The following is a 17,471-nucleotide window of genomic DNA, read 5'->3' as shown; positions in this document are numbered from 1 at the left end:
AAAAATTTCTATTTTTGACACCTACCCACCCGTTCGTACCACTTTTTGTATGGACAACATTTTTTGTCCCCTTCAGCGTTACGAAATTTGTGAATGGGCTTTTGATCTTATTTTATCGTTTATTGACTGAGAGCTCTCCTTGTCAACTTACCATTATTGTACATGTTCTATTGTCCCTGGGCATAGAACGTCTGCTCAATGCATAAGATCCACCACCGAAGGAATTTGAACCCATAATCCTTAATTAATCTTGGTGAACAGCTGCGTGAACACAGATATTTAAACTTCTTGGTGGTGTCCATATTCCAATTTTGTTTGAAAGCAAATATTTTCCTTTCTTGTGTATATATGTTGTGTCATAGCATGATATGACATATCATATTGTTGCATATCACGTTGTTATAGTGATCATTCACTTCATAGCTGCAAACATCTCACCAGAAATTTCCCCTTCTTTCTTAAATAGGCTGTTCTTTCAAGTTTTCAGGAATATATCCTGAAGGCATTCACTCAAGTGAATCCTCCTATAATTCTAATCAGTAATTTTCCCTTTCTTTCATCTTCTTGTATTGAAACAGACAGGTCTCTTATGAATTTGATCACCGCTTTGCTGTCATCATCATTTCTTCATTGTGCTGAATCGGAAAAAAATTATGATTATCCCATCGAAATTCAAATTGATGATCCCACAAACCAACGAAAGTTTTTACTGTAGCGGCAATCAAAGGCCGCAGTTTTTCTAACATGTACAAGTGTATGACCGTTTCCTTGCTTTAGTGGAACGGTTGTCTATCAGATTGGTTTTTAAGCGGGTTCCATGGACGAACACTTGCAGCGATTATCTTAGGGTGGTCTTCCATTACCAACGTTTACGAAACAAAATCTTTAAGGAGATCTTAATGCTAGTAGCCCGACACCTACAATGAGTAAAGGAAGTGGGTTCCGACGTCCAATAAGAAACTTTACTACATGTGCATATTATAGCTATCCTTTGCATAATAAATTCACCCTTCTTTTCAAAATAGGCTGTTCTTCAGAGCATTGCAATGTGGCTGTGTGAATCTCACCAAAATTAGAGGACAAATCGAAATAAAACTTAGTATTCAAAAATTATTAGCTAAAAAACTAGCTGCTTTTATATCTTCTAATGTTTGAAATATAAATTGTTGAGCCAAACTCGTTAAATACTCATAAGGAATCGTACAATTATCTCCCCACTCTCTCACTAGAATAAGTTCCAAATTTTATGCATTCGGGGTAATGGCGTTCGGGGTAGTGACCCATTCGGGGTAGTGACGTTCGGGGTAATGACCCATTCGGGGTAATGGCTTTCGGGGTAATGTCGTTCGGGGTAGTAGAATTCGGGGTAGTGGCGTTCGGGGTAGTGTCATAGAATCCGGGGAGATAGCATTCGGGGTGATGGAATTCGGGGTGATGGCATTCGGGGAAATGGTATTCGGGGTAATGTGGTAGAATCCATAAGTGGCAAAATTAATGCCTCTTACATCATTTAATTCAAACATTTGCCGCACAGCTCACAAAAAACATGGAAAAACACCCTTTCTTCGAAGCAATCAGAATCCAATCCACCTACACCACTAGTAACTCGAACGAAAGTTTAAGTGACGAACCGTGCGGAACAAATTGGATCCCGGCGAACGATGATGTATTTCAACAAGCGGCGTGCATGATCCTGCTATTATTATGCAAAATGTGCTCGAAACGGCGATACTGGAAAATATACCGACTCCACCACATTACAGACTGCCTTTCCTCCTCCCAATTCACTTACAACAAAAGCACTATTGGCTGTTTGTTGGAAAGTTGCGCCCTCCACATTATTGTCGCTCTTCTCCCGCCGAGCAGGAAATTGATAGCTTACCGCATCCATTAGCAATAATGTTGCAAAAATTCGTGCAATTCCGATAAAGCTAATAGTGTTTAAGGTTTCAAATTTAGCATTAATTTCTGGGTTCTTCTCTTTTATTAGCTATAGGGGAGTGCAGTTCGTATTTTCTTTATTGTTATTAACTGTATCGGGACGCGAGCTGCAACCATCTTCGTGGTCGTCGTCTCGAACGTGGTCTCGATGGAGCTCGTTGCTCTGTCGAATGGGTTGTTGCTGCTATGTAGTTTCATGTCCGCAGGGTGTTTTTCTGCGAGTAGATTCATGTGCTTCTACATTCTATGTCTGGGGATAACCTCCTAGAAGAATATGTATGTTGCCTTCTCAACGACTGAGGCGAGCACGGATTTCACATTCTTATATTGCTATCATTTCGGTCCGAGCAAGTATTTCACATGAGTGGCATGATTCTTCCGAGACCTGGTATGAAAAGTATAAATAGTGCGTAGTTTATTGGAGAAACTGTCTTATCCGAACAAGACGTCAAAAACTGATCGTCTTGGACGGTATTACTGTATATAGTCACAATAAAACCCTAAATTAAATGAATTTTCATTGCCCCCAGTTATTGCCATTTGCTGTTCCGTATCCCAGATTCTCAATATCAGCTGATGCAAAAGAGCAGCCAATCCTTCCGGGCTCATCTTGGTGAGTTCGGCTCCCATACCATCTTTGTCAGCGGCCTTGTTGTGAAATACATGGTTGCAGGTAAAGATACGAGAAAATCTAGTTGTGTTACTACTGAGAAATTTGTGTACCTTGCTACACATATGACATGTGATAATAACGTTTCCCATGGAACGAAAAGACACGTGCTACGGCTTGAGAAGGCCAAGGACACGTGAAGTAGCAACATAAGAGAAACTATTTTTTTTTACTTTCTACGATTTAATCACCCTGCAGCCTTTCGTCGTTGTCTTCTTCTTGCGCTTCATTTGAGTGACTGGTTCAGAGTTCAGTTTTGTCTTGGGATGTCAATTTTCCACCCATCAGCCCTTCTGGGTGATACCAACTAATGCTTCTCCTCCAACTAATAAAAACTGTCCACCTCTATCAGGACCCATTCACACTCCGCACCGACGACGACGCAGCATAATAAAAATTAATGAAAATGAGTGTTTATGGTTAAACGTTTGCAATATTTAATCGTATTTGTACGTGGTGAACTAGCTCCCCCTATAGCCATTAATCGCCTGCAATGGCTTCCCACCGAAGAAGAAGATGCTGCTTACATTATGCAACGACGCGACATACCCGCTAAGTAGCTCAGCTCTAGTACCTAGTAGCAATTGGTGCGGCGCGGCGGTGATTGGCGCGCTAATAATCGTGATGCGACGACGATACAGGTCAGGTAGCCCATTTCCATGCAGGCACACACATACAATACCCACCCGATCAGAAATGTATAACAGAGAAATAACTCAATAATATCAATCATTGTTATTTATATCAACGTCTGTTATAATTAGATCATTTTACACACACTGTACACTAGACTAATACGAATTTTGAAGTTTTTGCTCCCCTATACCTAAACGGTGTCAGTTGGGATTTCTATCAAATCATTCTCCCAAAGTTTGAGGAGGTTTGGAAAAAAATGGTTGTGCACACACCATTTGAAGTTTCTATAACAATTACTATGGAAAAGGCAAACCTTTTGTGTTCAGTCCTCTAATTGCTCATCATAATAATCTCTGGAAAAGTGAACAAACTCTTCTTCTTCCGAGCAACATTTTTGCCGAAGACTGTATTTTGATGGGACGTAAGAATTTGTTATTATTGATATCAAAGTCTAAATCATGCTGAGATGATCGTTCAATTACTTTCAGAGCAACACTGCTTTTTTGCTGTAAAACGTAGTAGCCTGGATGACCTTGATCTATTATTTTCCACCAGGAGCACCATTGTTGCCTGCCGAACAGTTGGTGAAACATGCTACATGAAAACCCACTTTATGATGATGAATAACAATTTATCCTGATGGTCTTCAGCAAAGTTGTAGCTAAAAAGATTTCACATGAAAAGAATTTGTTCACTTCTTCATAAAATATTATGACGAAGAGATAGAAGAGGCTGAACAGAAAAGGTTGGCGTTTTCCAAAGTAATCTCAATATACAGTACTACCTCGATCTAACGTAACAATTTTCTTTTTCATTACGTTATATCGAAACAAGACATTGTTTATCTAAATATTGTTCAACATGTATTTTTTATGAGGAAGTTAATCTAAAATGGATGTTATTCACCTAGCAGGCATTTTAAACTTTTCCCCTGTTCTGTTTTTTGTTGTTTTTTACGTCTCCATTGAAGTAATCCGTAAAGAAATGTATTCCGGAAATATATTTGCAAGAATCCTTGAAATCTGGAAGCTTTCTTAAAGATTTTAATTCATATATGACATCTTCCAGAAATCTTCAAAAGGTAATGTTGTACAGTCTATGAACATTTTTAGCCGGCAATGAGCTTGCTGGCAGAGCTCTTTGATTGAGATTTGAGTGTAAGCCTGTCAACACTGTTAAAAATAAATCTCAATACATTTCTCCAAATATTTCCTCTTGTTGACTTGAGAATTCCGGCCTTAATTCACCCAAACCTATTATTTAGACAACTTTCATGCATAACACCGTAAAAAAGTCCGCTGTCCGGCTTTCGAACCGTCCGGTAATTCGAAGCACCACGGTAATTCTGTCATAAATTTCCATGAATTCCATCAAAACCTCCTCCAAAGATCTATTTCACTGCGGAACACGTTTTTGTCTCAAGCACCAAAATATCACTATTTAGTTAATTTTGGGTTGCTTAATCCGTTGCTGTTTTCGAAAATATCATAGTACGTCTAGTTTTTGAGATATTGGCAGTTGAAAATGCAGAAAATGACTATATAGCCAACTTGCATACGCCCAGTCTAGCGTATTGGAAGTCGTAGGATCGAAGCCCACCAGAACGATTCCATTATTTTTCCCAATTTTATATCTCAATTTGTCCAAACTGACTTTTGTATCTACAAATTTCAGTTTTTTTTAATTACAATTAATTTACTGTGCCATCATTGCTCAGAGTACAATAAAATAAGGCCCTATCAGAGGACTCCATAAGTGGGGGTTTTCAGTTATTGTTACGAATCGTCGGTAATACCGTACCCTGCAACATAGTTCAGGGGTCTCATGTTATTGAGCTAGTTTATCGGGAGTGGTTGTAAGCCACGGTAGCTATCTTTCCAGGGCTTCCACGAGAATCTCGGGAGTGTTATAAACAACAATAAAAGTAAATATCCCACACTTTGCGATTTCTCTTTCCGTAATCCATGTCAATGTGCCAAAAATGTGAAATAATAGTGACATCTATGTTATGGGCACGAAATGTATTTATTCACATAAATAAAACATCAATTTTTTCAACAAAATATCAAGTCTAGATATCTGCCCATAAATAACAAACTACTGGAACTTCCTTTTAAAGAAATCGGCTCTGTTGAGCCTATAGTTTTGAGATTCGTTTTGTTTTTCCTGCTTTAAAAATTTTCCGTTAAATAAATAAATAAATGAACTTTCGAATAAATTATGTGTTCTGTTACTTTGAGCCTTTCTTCCTGTTGCATGTTTCGGGTTTTTTTTATTTTTTATTTTTGCCACATTTTTCATAGAGAACTCCAGATGCTTAGAAATTGCCAAAGAAACCTGTTTTTCCACGTCTGCTAGGCCTCCAGAATGTTAAAAAATCAAGTTTTTAACGCTGCCGGTTCATCGAAATAATTTCGTATTACCGGTTCAAATGAAAACTAACAACAGTATTTCACAATTGTTCCATTTTATTCTCTGAAACTATGTGGGTGCTTGAAATTTTCTGTCATTTTGGCGAAATAACTTGTTAACGCTCTTTTTGATCTGTTGTCACAGATAAACATAGCTAAGCAGAGCTTTATTAACATGCTTGACACGTTTTTTGAGACTAGCACTTATCAAATGGAATAATCCTAAGTGGTATAGGTGCATTGGTTTTAAAGTTATCATTGTTTAAATTCTACAAATTAAGTTCGACACAATCCTTATGAATTTTTGAAATTATTGCGTAATAGTATTCACTAAAAATTCTTAAAATCCAATTTCAAAAACATTGGATGCCGTATGAATTTTTCAAAATCCAGTTAGAGAACGCCTAGACCCAGTCATGGGTCACCAAGATCTCGTAAGGAACATTTTAATAATTTCGAGCGGCCCGCACACTTGATTAAAATCTTGATATGGCACGCAGTATACTTTAGCCTGAGCTACATTGGTATGAAATGGTGGATCTTTTCTTAAAACGGCGTAAAGAGTATCTATCATCACAGATAACAGATGTTTATGCTAGAAATTGTTTTTTAAACCTGTATAAATATTCAAATTGAAACTCCTTGCAATCACTAGCGCCGCCACACAGCGAATTGCGTCAATCAGTGGTGAATATAAGTATCTTGAAATATTTCATATTCACCACTGACATCGTCGTGGAAACTTAGCGACGACAGCGCCATCACGATGTTGCTACTTGTGTTGCCATTCAAAATGACCATCAATGGATTAGCTGCTTTGCTTTTGTCCACAGTTGATCAGCAGAAGTTTTTCTCGTTTTTTTCGTAAGGGAGAAGGCATCTAACTTCATATATTTTGTGAATGGAAACTTAATCGAACAAATATTTGGTAGGCGTGATAGTCATTATCATCATGTATACCGGTACCACATATTTTTTTCGAAAATAGTTCCCAATTTTGATAAATAATTCGCCATACAAATATTTTTCGCGTTACCTTTTAGCGATTTTTCGTGCATATACTCTAGCGCAAGTGCGTTACGGTGTGGTGAGTAGCGCATCAGAAATCTGAAAACCTGTGTAAATATTCAAATTGAAACTCCTTGCAATCACTAGCGCTGCCACACAGCGAATTGCGTCAATCAGTGGTGAATATCAGTATTTCGAAATATTTTATATTCACCACTGATATCGTCATTGAACTTAGCGATGACAGTGCCACTACGATGTTGCTACTTGTGTTGCCATTCAAAATTACCATCAATTGTCTTACACTTTCAACAACTGAATGCGCCAGCAGGTGGCACAACCAATTGAGTTGAAATTTTGAGAGACCTTTTTTCTTACCATAAAGCACATATCTAGGAGGTGCCTCGTTGAGTTTTACAACTTTTTAATTAAAGGGCCAGACTGATATACTAACGATCAGTGACATAAAATCGGAATTCTAACGATGGAAGCCGATGGGGTCCTGGTTTCAGCGAGAATTGCTCTATTGATAATTTAATTTTACCCATTTTACCAGTCACAAAATCATGTTGAGAATTTCATGGCAGAAGCTTGATGCTAATTCAAAAATAGAATAGTGAGTGCTAATACATTTCAGTCACGATACAATAATTTTGAAGTAAAGTATTCTTAAACTTCACTAACATTTGAAGGGTAGGACTGAAGGGGCCATGGCCCTCGGGCTTCCACAAATCTCGACAAACATATTTATGGGTGAACTTTTACGAATAATTAGAACCAATGCAATGGTACACACTATGTGGAATCACACCATATGATCTGAAAGATAAAGGTGTTATGGAACAATTCGGAATGATGGGTGAAATGTATGTAAATGAATTCAATTAAAATTACTTAAACAACATATTAAGTAGAACATTCAGAATGGAAATTTGTTGACTTCACAAGAAACAAGAAGATTGAGAAAGATTCAAAAACGATTTGGATAAACACGTAGAGTGACATTCTTTTGCTTAAATTCCTTTTAATGTTCTAACGTGGATTTTCCTACTATAATGAATGTTTTCTCAAAGAAGTTCAAGACTTGGTTAGACTGCAATACTGTAAAAATTTACCGTACTCCGTTAATTTATTTCACCGAACTGTTCAGCTGTTGAGATTTCACAGGAATCCGTAAAATAATTTAAGTGTGTTCATTACCTATGTTTGAAAATTATATCTCTGGTTGTTATAGTTGTGTTATTCCTTTCTGATCGGGTTCGACCGATACCTTACACGAAGAGATGATCCGAAATCCATTAGACCATTATACGTCGTTCGGTTCGATATACGAGACAGTACATTTGCATTCCGGGGGGATTTGTTCTAACATGGAAATTGACTTTTCATGCGTTCACGACGAAGAAGACAACGACGACGACGATAGACTGGTGACTTAGAGGTGCGGGGAAAAGGTTAATGTGTTCCCAAATGGACGATAAAGGACGCGATGCGAGGCTTGGACTGTTCGATTGTCGGTAGGATGAGAACAGTTATAATCCGTGCCCAAGGCTTATATCATCTAGATAAGGAGTGCCAATCAACCCATCTGTTGAATGTAAAGCCAACAATTCATTTTCCGGTTCATTGATTTTTATAACTCTATTTATGGACAATGCCCAAATTACTATAATCATTGATACCATAAAGTAGGTATTTTGAGATTCTCCGATAAGATTGGACCCCAACTGCTGGGAAATGATACTACAGCACGTGCTGTGGTAAGTAAGTTGCTTTCGAATGGACAATTTCTCCTTTCCATCGAACAAAACTACGGGCTCTATCATCTTCTTCGGCGAGCTGGACTTCGGCATCCGTATGGTGCGCAGTAGATTAGCTGCAAATATACCCCTCGGGGATGGCGCTGCGAATGTTTAAGCTGCTTTGATTCTTATCTATCAACTCAAATCAAATTAGATATCCTGCGACGCGATGGTTTAGCAAGCTAATAAACGGTCATCGTCTAAGTATAACATCAAGTTAGCGAATGAATGAAGGGGGTTCTCTTTGAATTGGAGTTTGTTTGAAGAATATCTTAGAATTACCGTAGCAAAGAAGAAATTAAGATAAGCTAGTTCAATGCGTAAACAAACAAACTTTTCTCCTTTGGGAAGTTTTCAAAACTTCCTAAACCAAAGATAGCCGTGTAGTGTCGGTAGCCGATTGCAACAAGGCTAGAAATAACACTACGGATTGCCTGTTCCGGTGGTATAAGTCCATCATACAGGTGGCCCCAAATTCATGGTGTCATGCGGCTAAAAGCATACCGTGCCTAGGAATGAATGGTTAGGGGGGTCAAAAGAAACCTAACCGTGAACGGTGCCTGTGGAGTACCGGGGCACCCTCCACAGTATTATGCCCTTACTGTGCTACCCGGAGCAATGGCGCAGTTGACCTTGTACTTCTCCGAAATAATCGGCTACTCATATTTAGCCTCAAATCAGAGGCTTGATACGAGTGGGAGCATGTTAATGTAATATGAATCGAATCAAAATTATCCAGGTGAACCTTCATCATGCAAAGGGCGCATCAGCAGTGCTCAGCAGAAGGTTCACCAAGGAAAATATCAATGTGGGACTAATTCAAGAGCCCTGGGTAAATAATGGAAGGGTACATGGCTGCCCTTCGAGCAGTTGTAGAGTTATGTACGACGGAACTCAGTCCAAACCACGGACAGCTATTCTTTTAAATAGGGACACAAAATTTGTCCCAATTACAGAATTTATCCGTAGAGACATTGTTGCGATCAAAGTAGAGGTGCCAACTATCCGTGGGAAAACTGAGGTATGTATTGCTTCTGCTTACTTTCCTGGAGATGTTGAGGATGTGCCTCCATGCTCTGTCGTTTATTTTGTCAATAACTGTAAGAAAATTAATGCCCAATTTATAATAGGGTGCGATGCAAATGCCCATCATACAATTTGGAGCAGCACCGATATTAATAAAAGAGGAGAAGATCTTTTAAACTACATGTCGTCTAACAGCATAGACAATGCGTTAGCAAAAGGCTAGTGGTATTTTCGAATCATTTTCAATAATATTTCTGGGCTTCAGGAACGCATTTCGGGGAAGAAGTCTAAAAACCACAAAATCGATTTGATACACCTCTAAAACTTTACCAAATTGGCTCATTTTTGGACAGATAACTTGTTTTGATAAATAAGTTCAGAATTTGATGTGGCACAGAGAGTCGGATAACTTTTTTCAAAAAGTGAACAGGTCTAATAGACATATGTAATAGAGGTGATTCTCCTACTTTTGTAAACTCTATCCGACAAGAGGTTCTTGATCTCACAATCTGTAGCGACTTGTTATCGGAGAAGATTGTGAACTGGCATGTTTCTGATGAAGAATCATTGTCAGATCATAAACAAATCCGGTTCGATTTTAAAGCTGGATCAGAAATAACAGAAAGCTATAGAAACCCGAAGAAAACCAATTGGGATCTCTATCGTTTTCATTTAACGAATAAGAATTCATATAACGGTGAACAGTTCACGACTGTTTCACAACTGGAAAATGCCTCTGATGGGATCATTGACCAAATGGTCTCATCTTATCATGCTAGCTGTCCTATTCAACAAAGGTCATCTAACAGGGATGTGCCTTGGTGGAATGACAAGCTGGCAGGATTGAGGAAGAAATCCAGGCGGTTGTTCAATAGAGCAAAGATCACTTTAGATTGGGTTGAATACAAAAAAGCCCTAACAGAATACAACAGAGAACTAAGGCACGCCAAACGTAAGGACTGGAGACGGGTATGTGAAAGCATCAACAACGCTCCTGCAGCTGCAAGGCTGCACAAAGTCCTTTCAAAAGACCATTCAAATGCTCTAGGTAGCCTTAATAAAAGACGGCAGTTATACTGTTGACTCTTCTGAAACACTGGAAGTAATTATGAGAACTCATTTCCCTGAATCGTTCCCATATTCGGATGAAGAACAGGTCTCAGATGAGGCAAGACATGTATGGTCGATAAATGCCTATCAGAAAGCTTGTGAAATTTTCACGCCTTCGAGGGTCGAATGGGCATTGAGTTCTTTTCAGCCTTTCAAATCTGCCGGGAAAGATGATATTTTCCCAGGCTTACTGCAACAAGGAAAAGAGACGCTTTGTCCGCTCTTAACCGAATTATTCAAAGCAAGTGTTGCGCTTTCATATATTCCTAAAGCGTGGCGAAAGGTTCGAGTTGTTTTCATTCCAAAAGCTGGAAGAAAGGATAAAACAACTCCCAAAGCCTTTAGACCTATAAGCCTTTCCTCTGTTCTTTTAAAGACAATGGAAAAAATAATTGATGACTTCATCAAGTCAACAAGTTTAATAGAAATGCCTCTTTGTAAATACCAATTTGCGTATCAATCAGGTAAATCTACCATTACGGCGCTGCAGTCGCTGGTAAATAAAATCGAGAAATCTCTTGAAGCCAAAGAAATAGCCGTGGTTGCTTTTCTCGATATTGAAGGAGCATTCGATAATGCATCCTATAGCTCTATGAGTTCAGACATGGAAGCAAGGGGCTTGGATAAAAGTGTTATCGAATTGGTTATGACTATGCTCAAGGATCGCACAATTTCTGCTGATCTAGGAGGTGCACAAATATCTATAAGATCTACGAAGGGCTGTCCTCAAGGAGGAGTGTTATCGCCCTTACTGTGGTCTCTTGTAGTAGACGAACTCCTTAGAAATTTAATAGATCAAGGTTTTGAGGTAATTGGATATGCCGACGATGTGGCCATCTTGGTTCGTGGAAAGTTTGATAACACGATTTCCGATCGGTTGCAAACTGCGTTAAACATTACTCTCAAATGGTGTAGGAAAGAGGGGTTAAACGTAAACCCTTCAAAAACTATTATCGTGCCTTTTACCAGAAGGAAAAAGGTAAAGCTTATACAGCCTTCTTTGAATGGAGTTCAAATTCAATTTTCGGAAGAAGTTAAACACCTTGGGGTTACTTTGGATAAGAAATTGAACTGGAACTCTCATCTGAGCAAGGTCATAAGTAAGGGTACTAATGCCCTATGGGTCTGCAATAAAGCCCTAGGAAAAACTTGGGGACTGCGACCTAATATGGTAAACTGGATTTATTCAGCAATAGTCCGACCAAAAATTAGTTATGCTTCACTGGTATGGTGGTCCAAGACAAATGAGGTAACCGCTCAGAAGAAGCTGGCTAAGTTACAGAGACTTGCTTGTATATCAATGACAGGGGCAATGAAAAGTACACCATCGGTTGCTTTGGATGCCCTTCTTAATATACTGCCTTTGCATCAATTCATTAAACTGCAAGCTGCAAAAAATGCCTTGTAGTTTATTCGTTACGATAAAATACTAGATGGTGATTTGATTGGTCACATGAAGATCATCAAGGAATTCAATTTGAATTCAGATAACAAAACAATAGAAGATTGGATGATAACGAAGACCAACTATGATGTTCCCTTCAAAGTGGTTAAACCAAGCCGCTATACTTGGGATTCTGGTGGGCCAAGTTTACGTGCAGGTTCTATTGTATTTTATACCGACGGGTCAAAGATGGGCGACAATACCGGAGCTGGAGTTTTCGGCCCTGGTATCAGCAAGGTTATCGCTATGGGGCGCAGCCCCGCTGTGTTCCAAGCTGAAATACAAGCCATCATTGACTGTACAAATGTTTGTCTCAAAAGAAACTATAGGTTTGCAAAGATCTGTATTTTCTCGGACAGTCAAGCAGCTTTGAATGCTCTAAAGGCATTCACATGTAGATCAAAGTTAGTGTGGGAATGCATTCTTTCTCTGAAGCAATTGGCCAGTAGGAACGAAGTTACATTGTACTGGGTGCCCGGCCATTGCGGAATTGAGGGGAATGAAATCGCCGACAATCTAGCAAGACAGGGTGCAGCTTCGAGCATTGTCGGCCCTGAACCGTTTTGTGGTGTTCCTGAGTGCACTCTCAGGATGAAACTGAAAAATTGGGAAATGTCCATGGTAGAATCCAATTGGAACGCCACGGATACATCCAAGCAAGCGAAAAGATTCATAAAACCCAGTCTAGCTAGAGCCCGGGCTATACTGAATCTTAATAAAGGAAATCTTAGGGTAATAACTGGCCGGATGACCGGTCACTGCCCAAGTAGGTATCATCTTAAAAATATAGGAAAAATACAATCCTCTGAGTGTCGTTTTTGTCAAGCTGAAAACGAAACTGCTGAGCATTAACTCTGCAACTGCGGAGCATTGCTTAATCAAAGAATGTTAACATTTGGAAAAGGGTTATTAGAGCCCTTGGAAATTTGGCAAGGTAGTCCTAATAGAGTAATAGACTTTATAAAACGAGTTGTGCCCAGTTGGGACAGTGCGACACATCCAACCAATGTCTATCACATCTCAATTGTGAAAGGATATTTGATGAGCACCAAATAAAATATGGGTCATACCACAATATTCCTAAATAATGGAAGCAGTGGTGAAATGGCTCTACAGATGAGGAAAAAAAACCAATGAAACAATAGATCCTTCTCAGTGCTACAAAAACAGTACTTTTTAGTGCTACTTTTTTCTACCTATTGATCCTTTTTCGATCTTTGTTTGAACTAGCGGTCGTAATTCTTCTTGGATACCGTCTTGGAAAAAAGTCTCTTCGAAGGTCTCTTTTTCTTTCGTTTATTAACTAAACATGGTTACAATCACGAACAAAAGGAAGAGTGAATCTCTGAATTCACAACTTCCTTCCAAAAAAGTGGAATTTAAAACTTTCACTAAACGAATGAAAGAAAGGACGTTTTCTTTCTTCCAAGGGTGAAATGGATAATGTTGATAATTGCATCGAAATGAGCAATCAGTTCGATGCTCTAGACAAATTTTCCGAACACCAAATCGAAGCAGTCTCTAGCCAAGGCTCTTTGATTCAAGTGAAGAAGCAAAGAATGCCGCCTATCGTGGTCAGTTGTTCCGAATTTGGGAGATTTAGGCGGGAGATCTTGAACTCCATTAGGGGAATCAAGGTTTCCTTCCGAATCGTCAAGACAGTAGACTGTCGCGTTTTGCCGGAAACTCTTGAAGATCGCGAACTTCTTCTCAAACATCTTGAAGAGAAGAAGCACAATTATTTTTATTTATGACGACAAAACTGAACGTTTGTTCAAAGTTGTCTTGAAAGGTCTCTCAAGTGACTATAAGTCACCTGAAGAGATCAAAAATGGAATAAATGATTTACTTGAATTAACGAATTGGCGAATGTTGGATAGAAGATCAGGAAATGTTTCAGTTTCACTCAAGAATGCAATGGGACAGTCTACATAATTTATCGTTGAATATTCAGTCATAACTCGTGTTACATGATAGCCATAAAAGTTTGTGATGATGTCATTTGTCATAATAATTACTTGCTGTGCAAGTAATAATTATGAAAAAGAGAATCCTATATGGCACACGGTGTCTCTGGTAGAACAACATTAATATAAAAAAATCAGTACCATAAAACGGGGTAACTTTGATAGTTTTTTCGAAGAAAACTTGAATATTTTTGCATGCTGTTTCAAAGATTTACAATTTATATTTTTAAAACAAGTACTGGCATCCTAGCTATCGATTACAGTCGATAAATTACCAGAAGATTTATTTTGAATGGATATATAATTTTTTATATAATCGAAAGTTGGTTTTCTGTTTTGGGGTAACTTTGATAATGGAGTATGATTCGAACAAAATTGAATGAATAACGAACATTTGTAGGGCATTGCATACCTCTAGGCGTTTAACGTTATATGGAAATTTCTGACTTAGATTACAAAAATGGTCCCAGTTTGTGAATATGCTTTTCGCTAAGAGATTTGAGACCGTATTCAAGTTCTATGATAACTAGGCTATCAAAGATAAGTGGCCAACTATTCAAAACTACATCAAATAGTGATCGTAGAACAGATTGTTTGTAAGCGTTTTAAAAATGCTGAAATGGTGTAAATTTTTTAAATTCGTATAAAAAGCCTAAAATGTTCTTGATTAAAATGAAAACCGCTCTTACATGAAGTGTCATACTAATATTCTTTAGTTTTGCATTCGTTTTGCTTAACTGATTAACAGAAATTATGATATTTCATTTAGTATGCGGTGAGTTACGCACTATCAAAGTTACCCGCATTATCAAAGTTACCCCGTTTTACGGTATCGCTAAAACATCCACCAAATGAAAGCTTAGGCTTTCCCCTTTCATTTGAGACCTGTTGGAAATGTTCTATCGGGGGGTCTTGAACATGTTTTTCAAAACAGTATAATGCCGTTTTTTCAGTACTGATTTCTTAATTATGGTTCACATAGTCATTTTCTTTCATGCTTATCTAGGTAGCCATGAGAAATTTTACTACGAATAGTTAACCAATTAATAAAAAGGATTTAGATTTAGCATTATACCAAAGACACATTAAAGACCTCCATGTCCCTTGCAGTTGCCCAAAATTTTATGGCTCATAAGGTAATCTAGAATGCCGTGCAAAGTGTACTGCGATCTGTCAAACTTGGGTACCTTTTGCACTACCGAGGGACGAAATGCAGTACTAGAAGTGGTACCCAATCTGAGCCCGAGTGGGACGGACCTGATTATACCATTCTTTTTAAACCAATTATATACACGACATATCGATAAAGTAAAAACGGATAATACGGCTTACAAATGCTCACTATTGTACATTACTACAGCTCAAAGAAACTGTCGATCATATGCTTCGGAGTTCTCCGGAACCTTAACATGATTCCAAGCAACTTGAAAATCGAAATGCACGGTTTCACTGGCTTGTTTCCCATATTTGCTCAAACCACTTCCTGTGATTTCACAAAACTCCGGGATATGAGAGCGGAAATATGAAACTTCGAGCTATTGGGTAAGCAATCCATGTTTTTGAAAAGTTCTCAACTTTTCTGCAAAATCATCATCTAGACTCGTATGACAACAACTTTTTTGTATCTGATCAGAATGATCAAGCGCCTGAAATACATTTTTTCATTTAAAAGAGATAATTTACAGAACAGTACGATAAATTACAATTGCAAGCAAACTTAGATCCCATTACACTTCAAAAACATGCCGATTTTTCAAAAGCTTCTGACAGTTTCATCTGGTCAATCCACATTTGTTGTGGCGTTGGCAACTGGTGATCCTCACCTGAGATAAAAGAATTATTTTAAGGTCATCTTTATGAATCACACAATCAAACTGCTGATGCTTACCCATTCCTCGACATTATTTGGATCAATGTACTATACTTTTTTTGTCGATTGGATTTACAACACCTAGTGTCATATGCAAGGAAGGTGGTGGGCAATTTGTTCGTCGGGTGATCCATCGAGCAGTGGATAGTAAATACAATTGAAGAACTGCTCCGCCAGTTTATGGTCCGAGCCGAGACTTTTCCATTTCGCGGACGCGTATGTGACAAAGTGTTCGTGGATGACCAGCTAAATTGGATTAATCTTTTTTGTGTGGTACAGTATGGGCAAGGAAATGTTGAACTACCTCCCATTATTACGAAAAACAGATTGACGATTTTCAAATCTCCAACAATGGAGCACCAAAAATTATTCAATAGCAACAGTGTCTTCCACATTTTCTCAATATTGCCATATTTTTTTCTGGAACGCCAGAAGCAACAGCAAGCAGCAACAGTATTTTTACGCCAGTATCCTTACATCGGCCTTGAGTCCCGATAACGTCGGAATTATGCTCGATAATCGACAGGGTAAATGATTGAAGGACCCTTCTCCATCGCTTGCAGATCGAACTGCCCAGGCCAACCCCCCTTTTTGGACGTCACATAATCAACTAACCCCTGAACGTTCTTCTTCTTGGCATTAACGTCCTCACTGGGACAGAGCCTGTTTCTCAGCTTAGTGTTCTTATGAGCACTTCCACAGTTATTAACTGAGAGCTTTCTTTGCCAATGTTGCCATTTTCGCATTCGTATCTCGTGTGGCAGGTACGATGATACTCTATGCCCAGGGAAGTCAAGGAACTTTCCTTTACGAAAAGATCTTGGACCGACCGGGAATCGAACCCAGACACCTTCAGCATGGCTTTGCTTTGTAGCCGTGGACTCTAACTACTCGGCTAAGGAAGACCCCTGAACGCATTTATAGGCATTTTCATTTACGTTATTACAGTTTCTGCACAGTTACGCGGCATAAGCACCAATTTTTCTCTATACCACCTTAGAACGCGACAACTTAAGCAATGAAGCGTTATAACGCAGCGCCGATTTCCCTATCATTGATGCCAATTTAGTTGTTTTTTGCAATCTGTGAAACCATTGGTAATGTAATGATCCAAGAGTAAATGTTTTCAAACGCTTTGGTTATTACTAATAATAAAAAGCAATATCTTATGAAAATATATTTGAATTTTAAGACGATAGCATACAACTAAATCTAAATAACGGTTATTTATTGGAAATCTTTCAAATCTCTAAACATATTTTTTTATTCAAAATTTTAAATACTATTTACAAATATTTTAGTTTTGTATAAATGAATAAATTTTGATTAAAGATATACAATTTTACTATTTACTGAATTTATAATCAACTGAACAGAAACACTGCCAAAACAAAAACAAGCTTGTTTTATGAAAATCTGAACAAACATTTAAAAAGGGCACATCGACATAGGTAAACAATGTCTTTGTAAGACGCTGTTGAGCCCAATTCAACTTGATCACGCTTACCAATACCAAAGACAAATTAAAGACCTCCATGTCCCTTGCAGTTGCCCAAAATTTTATGGCTCATAAGGTAATCTAGAAT

This window comes from Aedes aegypti, chromosome 2, assembly GCF_002204515.2.
Source record: "Aedes aegypti strain LVP_AGWG chromosome 2, AaegL5.0 Primary Assembly, whole genome shotgun sequence".
In the NCBI taxonomy this organism is placed as follows: domain Eukaryota; kingdom Metazoa; phylum Arthropoda; class Insecta; order Diptera; family Culicidae; genus Aedes; species Aedes aegypti.
The sequence above is the reverse complement of the archived record's forward strand: the minus strand, read 5'-3'. Positions refer to the sequence as shown.